Below are 11,837 nucleotides of genomic sequence, written 5' to 3' on the forward strand. Positions count from 1 at the left end.
GTGGGAGCTGTATGCGTTAGTGAGGTAATAGGGACTAATGAACCAAAAATGAAACAGAAAAAAAAACTATTACGGGAAGGAGCATTAGAGTTACCTTAAGAGATTAGGGAAATACCTATGTCGAATTCAGATGGCAGTGGAAAAATGCAAATTAGTAGAAAAAGAAGAACAGTAGTGAAGATACAAACTGAACGCAAAGGGGTTTAATAACCCAGTGACAGCGATAAAAGAGAAAACTACGGCAAATGCACCCACGATTAAAAGGCTTAATTACAAAACTCAGAAGTTTAACGACTACAATATACTCAGGACTAATCAGTCAAGGTTCTTTAGATATCTGGAAGGAGGTGAAGCTAAAAAGTGGCTCCTAAACCCAAAGAATCACAAAGAGTTTGTTAAGTACATTGATAGGGGAGACTTCTCACAAAGTTGAAGCTGAATGTGTCGATACATAAACACGAGGATGTCTACATTTCTATTTAAAATTAGAGGAAACAAACGAAGCTCAGTCTAAGGGTAAAGAAACCCGACCTGATAAAATTAATGAATACTGGTCGCGATGTTTCACATAAAGTCGAAAGGGGGGATTGTTGTTCCTCTGAATGGTTGTGTTAAATTGTGCCAGATACCAGAATGGCTTATCGTGAGAAGACTATTTTTTCTCATTAAAGATCCTGCTAAACGATCAGATGTGGGAAATTACAGACCCATTGCTGGCATTAATTTGCTTTCGAATACATTGATAATGGTATTCAGTACAAAAGTCTTAAAGTAAATGGTTCAGTACCAGTTTAGCAACAAAAAAAAAACGTGGAAAAGGGGTTTAGGAACAAAATACCTACTAACGATGGAGAAATGTACGTTAATGTACTGCAAAAGAAGGAAATAACAAACTTAAATTTGGCTTGAATAGATTCTTAAAGAAGTAAATTATATGGTGCTAAATTCATGGGTACAAAGGATATTAAAACTGGTAGGGGTGGTTGCAAAATGAAAAAAATATAAACAGTTCCAAAACCAATCGTTTATAAGATAGAAAACTATTAGGGGCAATGAATATCATACTCGGTAGCTTACAAGGACATAATTTTTCACCACTTCTACCAATAATAGGACTCATTTCATTGCGACATGTACTAAAAGAGACAACGATGAGTCATTAACTCTAGAGTAACGGACCAAAAACTTGTAATTTGTTACTTATGGAAGATCTGGAATTGTTTAACAAACCGAAAAAGTATGTACTCTTGGGTTCAAACTGTACGGCAGTGGAGTAAAAGCAGAAATATGCATTTTGGAATTTCCAAATGTGCAATAGTTAGTCTTTAACGAGAGGCACTATTTTTCCAAATGGTGAAAGACTAGAGGAGACTCTGATACAGAAGGCTTCAAGCACCTGGGCGTGTAGAACTTGACAGAATATTCCAAAATGAAATAAATGAGGAGTCGAAAGAAATGTATATGCAGAGACTCAAGCTGCTCCTGAATTTACGACTGAATAATAGGAACGTCCATGACCATAAATAAATGGGCGGTTGCTGTACTACGGTACAGATCAGCTCTTGTACAATGGACAGACGACGGCACACAGCATAATTATAAATTCTAACGTGCACAGACTGTACATTAGAAAGAAGAAAGGATCTAGAGGATTGAAAATATCTGAGAAAAGATTTCGATGTGCTCCACTACTTGGTAAACAATCATAAAGTTTTACTTGGAATATTGGCGAAATAGAAAGAGGTAGATCCTTGAGGATAAGCAGAAGATAAGAATCGAAACAGAAAATTTGACTTAGATGGTAAATATGAATCGTCATGCCCAATGTGAGCGAGACACTAAAGTAGTGAACGGTCAGAACACGTGGACTTTTCTGTCTAAAGGTAACTTAAGAACAATGTCAGAAAACCAGAAAAGAAAAGACACTAAATACAAATGCAATCAATAAAAACATCTTTGGAAAAGACGGTTCTGAATAGTTTTGAAATAGTACAACTCATTGTTTGTTCCTGTTCTACACTTGCTCAAAAACGGTACAAATCTCGCCATGACGAAGTATGTGAATCTATAGAATGTAAATGAGCGAGAATTAGTACCAAAATCATTCAGAAGCGTTAGTGGAAAATTAGGAAGTTAAGATTCCCGGGAGTGCCTTCTATTTGGCACAGACAACATCCTATGCTTTCTAATTAATTAACTCTTTGACTATTCTCACTGGCTTTTGATGTAAACTTCTGTTCGTAAGTTGTAAAAAAAAAATTAAACATCACGAAATTGTGAATTAGCGAATAATAATAATCATAATAATAATAATAATAATAATAATAATAATGATAATGATAATAATAATAATGATAATAATAATAATAATGATAATAATAATAATAATAATAATGATAATAGTAATAATAATGATAATAATAATAATGATAATAATAATAATAATAATATACCACATACTATACGAATATGAGAATAGTACACTGCAATTATGCAGAGGTTTGCATCTTGAACACCAAGGAAATAATGCAAGCACAAAGCGGCAGCACTATTGGAAAATGAAAGTCGCAAGATCCCATGCAATATGTATATAAAAATGGATAAACTTATCCAAGCAAGAAGACCGGATAGTATAATATTAAAAAAAAGAAAATCCTGTCAGATTGTAAGTTTTGCTGTTCAAGCAGACAACTACACTGAACTGGCAAGGGAGTTCAAAGAAATCTGGTAAAAGGAAGAAATTGAAACTTACACTAATAGTAGAAGTGTTAGAGCTAATTAATTACTTTGAAAAAAGAATGAGAGAAATTGAAATCAGAGGAATAACTGAGAAAATACAACGAATTTCAATAGTGAAAACTGCAGAAATATTAAGGAAAACGTTTGAATGGGAATATTAACTGAATTAAATGACTGTAGATGACAAACACAAAGAAATATCACATGAAATCATGAAAACTGAAACTACATAAATACATTTAAAAAACCGTCTTCAACATCTTTTTTCTGTGACTGCCCCCATAAACTGGCACCAGAAAAAATAATGAGAGTAAAGGAGGAGGGAATGATCGAGGAGAGAAAGCGCCAGCCAGACCTCCGCTGGAGATGTGCAAAGAAGCCTGGGACGTTGGCGATACTTATTGCCACCAAAATTCTAGTGAAGACCACTGTATCGTTTCTTTCCCAACTCTCTTATCCTAATATTCTTTCTCATCGCATGCATAACATATAAACTTTACCAAATTGCAAGGATGCTAACATACACATATTGGATATCTTTGATATCTCTTTTACCCTCTTTCTCTTTCTCCAACTCTCTCTCTCTCTCTCTCTCATACATTCTTCTATTCTCTGTCTTCGAACTCCCATATTTCCAGATAAATTGTAAATCCTCTATCTTTCTTCCACTCTTCCATTTATTCTCTTCCGAGCTACATGTAACCTAATCCTCTTTCCATCTATATTTCAGTCGCATTTTAACTAATGCAAATGCTTGAATCGATTGATCTCTCGAGACTAAATATTCATACAGCGGTCTATACCTGTGCCTTCAAAAGAAAACAGCAAATACAATTAATGTAATTATAATTGATCGATAAATACAAAAGCACTTGCATAAAATCAAACAATTTAGAAATAAAGACTTTTTTGAAAGACGAATATAATTATTACAGTAGCGGTTAGCAATTAAATAATTAATTGAACTGACTTCGCTTCGTTTGGTAGTTGAAACACTCAACCTAGGGAAGAGGAGAGAGGAGAATAATGAAATGGTCATTATTGAAAAAATGTTTTTTTCCAAGAGATTTTGACGAGTATATAAATAAGATAATGTATAGTTTGCACATATTTTTATTGAAATTTAAAACAAGAAAATACTAATCGAAATTTAATATGAAAATCATTGAAATCTATTTAAAACGTATCTGGCTGCTATCTAACAAAAATAGTTGTATCTATTTTTGTTAATAAATCTATTACGAAGAGTACACAGGGATATAGATTTTATTTGCCTATGAATACGATGTATATTAGCAGATTTCGGAGACGGGAATTTTTAAAATTTGATTTCATTTTCAAACTATTACTAATATATTACAAAAGAAAAACATTTTTCGTCCCTATTAGATATTATAGTACTGTAACCACATGCGCCATAATTATTGGGATACCTCATTATTTTTGTTGATTCCTGATATGTGATTCCTGAAAATATATGTCTGATTCATTCGAATTTCTTATTTCCAACAGTAAGTTTAACCCCACTAATTCCCTCATAAAATATCTTAAGAGAAGATTGAGTGTCCCAATATCTACGGTCAGTCAACTATTAATCAACGAAAAATTTCTTTCATTAGAATATTTTATCCCAATAGAGAAAACTAATGCCCCCAAACAGAATCGAGCCGGTCAAATATGATATTATGTAGATTCATATGAATTTGCCTTTTTGAAATGTATTCGAAAACCCTTGTGAAAAAGGGAGGAAATAGAGAAGAGGAGGAACGAAGGGGAAGAGAAGTGAAAAGGGAGGGAAAGAGACAAAGTATAGTATGGCGCTAGAATGCATCTTGAAAGTCTTTGATTGTGTGAAAATACAAATAAAATGATATGATAAAATGGAAAGAGAGGAAGATGAGACAACGGAAGAGAGAGAGAGAGGCGGGGGTGGGGCGGGGCGAAGAGGGAGCTGCATTATTTTCTGTCCCCACCATAATAGTACCCTTATTATTGTTACTCTTGTTCTTATTATAATTAATTAAAATATCCAAGTTTGTAGCATATAATTACTGAACTTGTTTTAATTATAATAATTTCCAAGGTAATGTCAGAACACCTGTAGGCTAGTATTTGATAATGTTTTATTAATTTTGTATTAGTCTTAGATTAATAGAGATTTTGTCTGATCATTTACATTTTAAAACGTAATACATACATTTCAACATTTGTATGATTTGGAATTACCAGTTTTATAAATAGAGTATACTACCAGCCCACCCGGCGTTACCCGGTCGTAAAATCATAAAATACGCATAACATTATATTTTAATTCATACAGAAACTGAGACATATACATGCGAGTATTATATTTGTTCTAAACAATTTACCTCCTGTAAGCAATATATATATATATATATATATATATATATATATATATATATATATATATATATATATATATATTCGAGCTGAGATAAAAACCAATACCTAAATACAGTGAGTAAAGTACGATAACCAAACGCCAACTTGATACGATCCTTAAAATGTATTTTTAAATCTACTTATGCTTAACATAAGGAAACTACAATGAGAACGATGCACGTATGTGCATTCGTGAAACAGTCAAATATCGGATAAAATTTCGCCGACTCCCACGTACCAACTTTTAAATTTTGCAACTCTTTTACCGGATGAAAACAAATAATTTTTTTTTCGGATGACTAAATATTCCATATCATACATTCCAACTCTAAATGAAAAATCGGCTGAGTATATAGGTTAAGAAGTGTTCTTGCACACACTTTTTCACTTTTTTATGGATTAAACTAAAGCGAAATAATAAATAAACACCAATAAAACAGATGCCATGTATGAAGATCGAAAGTAAAATATCAAATCTTCAACATTGCACCCTCAAAACACTAACGTGATGAATCATTAATTTAATACGGGAGTAAAACGCCTTCGTTCAGTCTTGTCAGACTATAAATACCCACTAATGTGTGCCTGCGCGTGAAATTATTAAGGAAAGCGTTGAGCAATCCCAACTACACCAATCCGGAGTCAGCGTTGGTTTAATTCCAGTTGCAAGCATATATAAATTCAGGACGACTGGAAGTAATGCTGAAAGCGGAGAGCACATAACGCACCTAGTACTACAAAAATAATCACCCATTCAAGTACTGGCTACACTCTATGTTTTTTTCTTTTGCCGTCGTGATTGTGCTGCATGCAATCTATCTATCTATCTATCTATCTATCTATCTCTCTCTATATCTCTCTCTCTGTATATATATATACACACACACACACACACACACACATATATATATATATATATATATATATATATATATATATATATATATATAAAAGTGAACGTGCCTGTGTGTGGGTGTGTCTGTTTGTGTCTGTGTACATTTCTCTACGCAATAACTCTGTCAATTTTTAGTCTACAGACTCGAAATTTTATATACAAGGTACTGAGATTTGGTATAATCGATGTGATCGATTTTTGGCCAGAAATTTGGCGATTAAGGGGTGTTTGACCTTTGAGAACTCTACCAAACTCCTCCGAGAATTTCGGATCTACGCACTTGAAATTTTGAATATAGGTTCCTTGGACATGGATCTAACTTAATAACTTGATTTGAGCCCAAAACAGTAAATTTTAAGGGGTCATAATAGGGGTCAAAGTTAAAAAAAAAATGACCTCTGCGGTCTCTTCCAAATTACTCAGACAATTTCTGGTCTAAATATTTGAAATTTTACGTAAAGAGTATTCAGAAATAGGGCAAACTTTTTCATCAGTTTGGGTCGAAAATTTTTCGTTACCAATATATAAATGTATGTATGTATGTATGTATGTTTGCATGTCTTCCTTAAGCCTTCAATAGAGGCGACGGATTTTCCCAAGATCAGTATCGTTTTAAAGTTCGATCTTTAATACGACAAATATGGAAAATTGGCTAACACCATCCTTCCCCTTCAACTAGGCAGTTTTCTACAGTGGGGTCATTTTTTTCGCCAATATTTTAAAAAGTTTTCCTCTCTTTTATATTGTCTAGCCTTAATTTTAAAAAATATCGCTTCCGGTTTGTCAGTGGTTGTAACAGCATAAACGTTAGGTTTTACCCCGTTCTCTTCCTCCTTTGCGGTACGGGTTCAAGCCTGCCTTCCTACTACCACTATTTGTTTGGCTCAACATACACATCCAAACACCCGGGCAACGCCGGGCTGAAATGTTAGTGCATAAATATATCAATCTACAACTTAGGATAAATAATATGAATTAAAAAAGAATTTCCTTTGACATGAGTTAATGTCCATTAAGAGTGCTGCGAATGTTCAGATTCTATCTTTTCATAGGTAGAGAGATCAATATTTTCTGGCATCCGATGATCTTAACGATAGGCGTGATTTATCACATACATAAATAGATTATTTATACTATTGAATAACGTTAATGTAAAACCCATTTGATAATCAAGATGAAAATTAGAATTTGAATGGGTTTCCATTTTAGATAATACTTTGAAGCTTCCTTAAAACCTTCTGTTTATGTATCTGGTAAAAATAATGAGAGATTAAAAATCGAACTAATCTAATCACTTTGATATTTACTAGATAGAGGAACGCACTGTGCCGAGTAATAGATTTGTTGTAAACCCTTTCAAATTCGGAAAAAATGTTAACTTACTAAAAAGTTAACTCAAATTAATTGGTAGTTATAATCGCGAAGTAAGCTGCTACCCAAAAGAAGAAGCGTTGTCTGATGCAATGTGACACCATATACATTAATACAAGGAAAACATCTTGAAAAAAAAAAGGTTTCCAAAAATTGTGTCCTCTGTTTTTAACTTGCTTAATTTCAATTAATTTTTAATCGTTTTCTTTTTTCTAACAAGAAATATTTAAAAAATGTGTTTATCTATATATTAATACGATAGCTTGTGTGTGTCACGCTTACATCGGGGTCGTTTAATTGTTATGTTCTATTTCTTCTAATAAATACTTTTACCAAGTATTCTTCATAAGTTTTGGTTTTAGCTGATGGCATTTAAATAATTTATTATTTTATAAATAATTTTATCAAGATCTCTTCATTAGTTTTGGTTTCGGTTTCGATTATGGCTGAAGGAACTGAAGTTATATATATATATATATATATATATATATATATATATATATATATATATATATATATATCGATATATTTTGTTCATAATTTTTTATTTTGGTTTCGATTCAAGTTAATGCACCCAAGTCATATAGATATATATTTTTTTATTTTTGAAATCGCAACTTCATAACGTATAAAAATCGATAGAACATCATTTCTATAATAATATATACGAAATCTGCAAGAGTGTACTTTACGACCGGGCTTTGCCGGGCGTTCGTGCTAGCTTAGATAACTATTTTGTAGTTTTAACAAAAAAGCTACAATAATATCAAAGCGTCTCAATTTACACTGAACATCTACAGAATGCTAACATCAATATATTACATATGAATGAGCCCCCTGTGGAATTTTCATAGGTCCTGCAAGTAAATATTATAACCAAATTAAATCTTTGAAACACTTAAATGACCTTTAAACATTTCTAAACAATTAATGACATTTTAAAAAAATTATACTCGATATTATGAGTAAGGAGTTTGATAATGATTAAAACCTAAGTATATATATATATATATATATATATATATATATATATATATATATATATATATATATGTTAAAGATTGGAACAACATTGCAGTTTCTTTTATGCAATTGTAGAGTAATATTTCAAATTGGAAGTAATTATTTTATATAATAAGTTAATGTTCGGCAGTTTTGTCATACGAACTGATTAAACGTTTAGCATCATTTTAAAATGACAAACACTTACGATATGGAATAGTAAGATCATTTAACATTGAAATTAGCAAAGTCATATGCCAATATAGAGTGTATAATCCTTCTTTGTTGGGCCGTTTAGAATAAAATAGCTGGGCACCTGGCGTTGCCCGGTCAAACAATACTCTTAAATATGATATTTTAATTTATGCAGATAGGGTATGTATTAATATAGAATCAATCCTCTAATTGCCATTCTATATACGAGGAATAATTTGTCCGATTGACTAATTCGAAAAGAAAATTACATTTAAAAATAATAATGAAAATGTTGTTCGTCAAATTCCGTCCGTGTTTATTAACAGTATTACGTCAGCTGATATTTGGGCTTCATTCAGAATGCCTTGGAAAAGACACTTCTGATTAAAGTTGATTTTTAATCTATACAAACAAATAAATTAAATGATTTACGGCGATTTTAAATAGCATCTCTTCATTTATCGTCAATTGAACTTATTAGGAAAAATAAAATAAAATGGCGAGGTACAACTGGACCTGAATAGTGGGCCATTCGATTCGCAGTCTAATATTTAACCACTTTGCAATATTTCCAGATGCCAATTTTTCTATTCAGGAAGAAATTATTTTCTGTGAATTGAATCTCCCATGATTTGCTTAGAATTGTCTCCCTTCAGCCGTTTAAAATATTAACATGTTAAAATTAATTTTTATTCATGAGAAAAACAAATAATGGCTATGATCAGGTATTTAGCGATTTTCGATACGTATCGGATGAATGTCTGTACAAAAAATATCTAAGAACACTGCCAGACATTTGAATAAGTTTCGTGTGAAGTTTTAAAAAGATAGGTTCAACTGTTTTAGAACCGATAAGGAAGTAACTCTTACACACACCCACACACACACAAAGTGATTTTTATGCAATAATAAATGACTTCAGAATCAACTGAAAAAACGAGAGTTAATGGAGTAATATTCCTTTCATGCAGCTATGAGTGAGCCTTAATTACTTTCAAGTTAGTAAACAACGTACACAAAAATGCCGAGCGCAAAGTATAAACTTATCGAAAGCCAAATAAGAATGATTTTAATAATTTTATCAAAACCATGGGGGTCAGCTACTTATTTTGTTACAAAGCATGCTCTTGTTTACGTCGTTTTTACCCTCGGACAAATGCAACACGTCGACTGTTTTGAATGGCAGGAACGGATTACATGGAGGGGAGTCATCGGCTTTCACTTCAACTTCAGGATTTATCTCACAACCTCAAAGTCTTTTAGAAGAAAGCAAACAAACCATCCACATGTATTTGATGTATGCACACTGTGTTTACAAAATATTAAAGATGTCATTCCGTGTATATTTTAATATCCTTATGGTTGTCTGTTTTTAATATAAAACCTTACTGTATTTGTATATTATTCCTTAATTGGAATTCATTTTTTGAGATGAGCATTATATATATTAATTTATTTTTATTTCGGACTACTAGTCACATCTTTATTAGTTGTTGTTTTTCATCTTTTATTGTTTATTCACAACGCTTCGGCCAACTAATTCCTCTAGCCTTCGTCAGGTGGTAACCGCGACGGATAGGAACTTCGAATCTCCTAACTGCATTCTCAGCCATCACTGCCATCCGTAGTTGTTGTCGTCTCACCACATTTTGGCCAATTAACCTCTGGCACGCTTTGGGTGGGATTTAAACCGCTATCTTCAGACAATGTTCCTCTACAGTTCCAGATGAATAGTAGAAGTATCTCTTTGCTTGTCGTTGCTAGAAAGAGGCTTGCCAATGTAATTCTCTGTAGACGTCTCACTAACCAAACAGGTCACCTCAGAATCGCAGTGTGCTTTTTTAAAGAACAGGTGGCCAGTTGACATGATCTTTGTGGCTAGTCTGCCCCAGTAGAAATTGCCAGGCGCAGCACAGGGACTGTTCATTATCTTTGTCGATCCCTCGAAGACATTTGATACAGAAAACTGGAACTTTCTGGGGCAGGTCCTTAAGAGATTAGAATGCCCACACAAATTTCTCATTATCCTTGCACAGTTCTATTCTGAGATGATGGACCGATTGCGAGTTTGCTGACACAGTTCAGAATCCTTTGCTCTGAAAACTGAAGAAAGGCAAGGCTGTGTGCTGAGCCCATGCTCTTCAATATTTTTCTCGTTGGTGTTAGAACACAGTTATTTAGGGAGTGAAAAAGCAGACAGAAATTGCTATCAATTTCAGGCTTAGTGATAATCTAATTTAATATCATAACTTTATTTAATAACATAATTTAATATCTGGTGGTTGCAAGCGACGACCAAGCTTACCCTGGAGACCACTATTGGATTTCAATACGCTAATGACTGCCCTTTATTTGCCAAGACACAGTTTTCCATACAAAAATCCTTTCGGCAGCTGTAAATCTACATATCAGAATGAGACTGTCGATCATCACCCGGAAATAGGGGTACGCTGTCATTACAGCACTGAAATTCCCCCCAAACCTTATAATTCTCACAACAACAGAGCAACACCTGATATCGGTGCCCACATTCAAATATGTGATCATTAGATAACGAGATCTAGAGTAACTTCACGTAAGCATCAGCATCATTTGGTCGACTAAGTAGAAGGTTTTGAAAACAGCAACCTCAGACTGTACACCAAAATGCTAGTGCACAGAGCAGTATGCCTTATCAAGCTTCTGACGGGTGTATGTCTTGGATTATTTATAGCGGCCATATGACAAGTCTGGAGACCTTTCTATATAAGAAGTCTCTAACAATTCTTGATCTCATATGTAGGAAAAAGTAGTGTTGAAGAGGTCCGGCAACTGCATCGTTGGTTCCATAATGATTCAATCACAATTCAGGTGACTGAGGCATATCATTCGAATGCTCAGACATAAACTACTGTGGAGATTTGTCTATTCTCACTCACTACAAGGTCGATGAAGTGCCGTTGGACAGAGAAGGAGTTTGAAAGAACACATTAAGGGATCTCTGTAGAGGTGTCGAATAAACTCCTCCTAACCAGAGGAATTTGCTTCCTGCCGGAATCTCTGACACCCCTCTGCTCACAACGAGTGAACTGTTTTAAGGAGCAGCGAATAAAAAACACGCAGTAAAGCATACGAAGAGGCTCACTTGCTAGTCTGTCACATCTCCGTCCGACAGATCTTTCACCTCCCCGATCTGTGACCGTATCTGAGTGAAGGATTGGGTCATTTTAACAGAAGTAGACTCACAAGATCA

This window comes from Euprymna scolopes, chromosome 30 (assembly GCF_053919585.1).
Source record: "Euprymna scolopes isolate OS-2025 chromosome 30, ASM5391958v1, whole genome shotgun sequence".
Taxonomy (NCBI): domain Eukaryota; kingdom Metazoa; phylum Mollusca; class Cephalopoda; order Sepiida; family Sepiolidae; genus Euprymna; species Euprymna scolopes.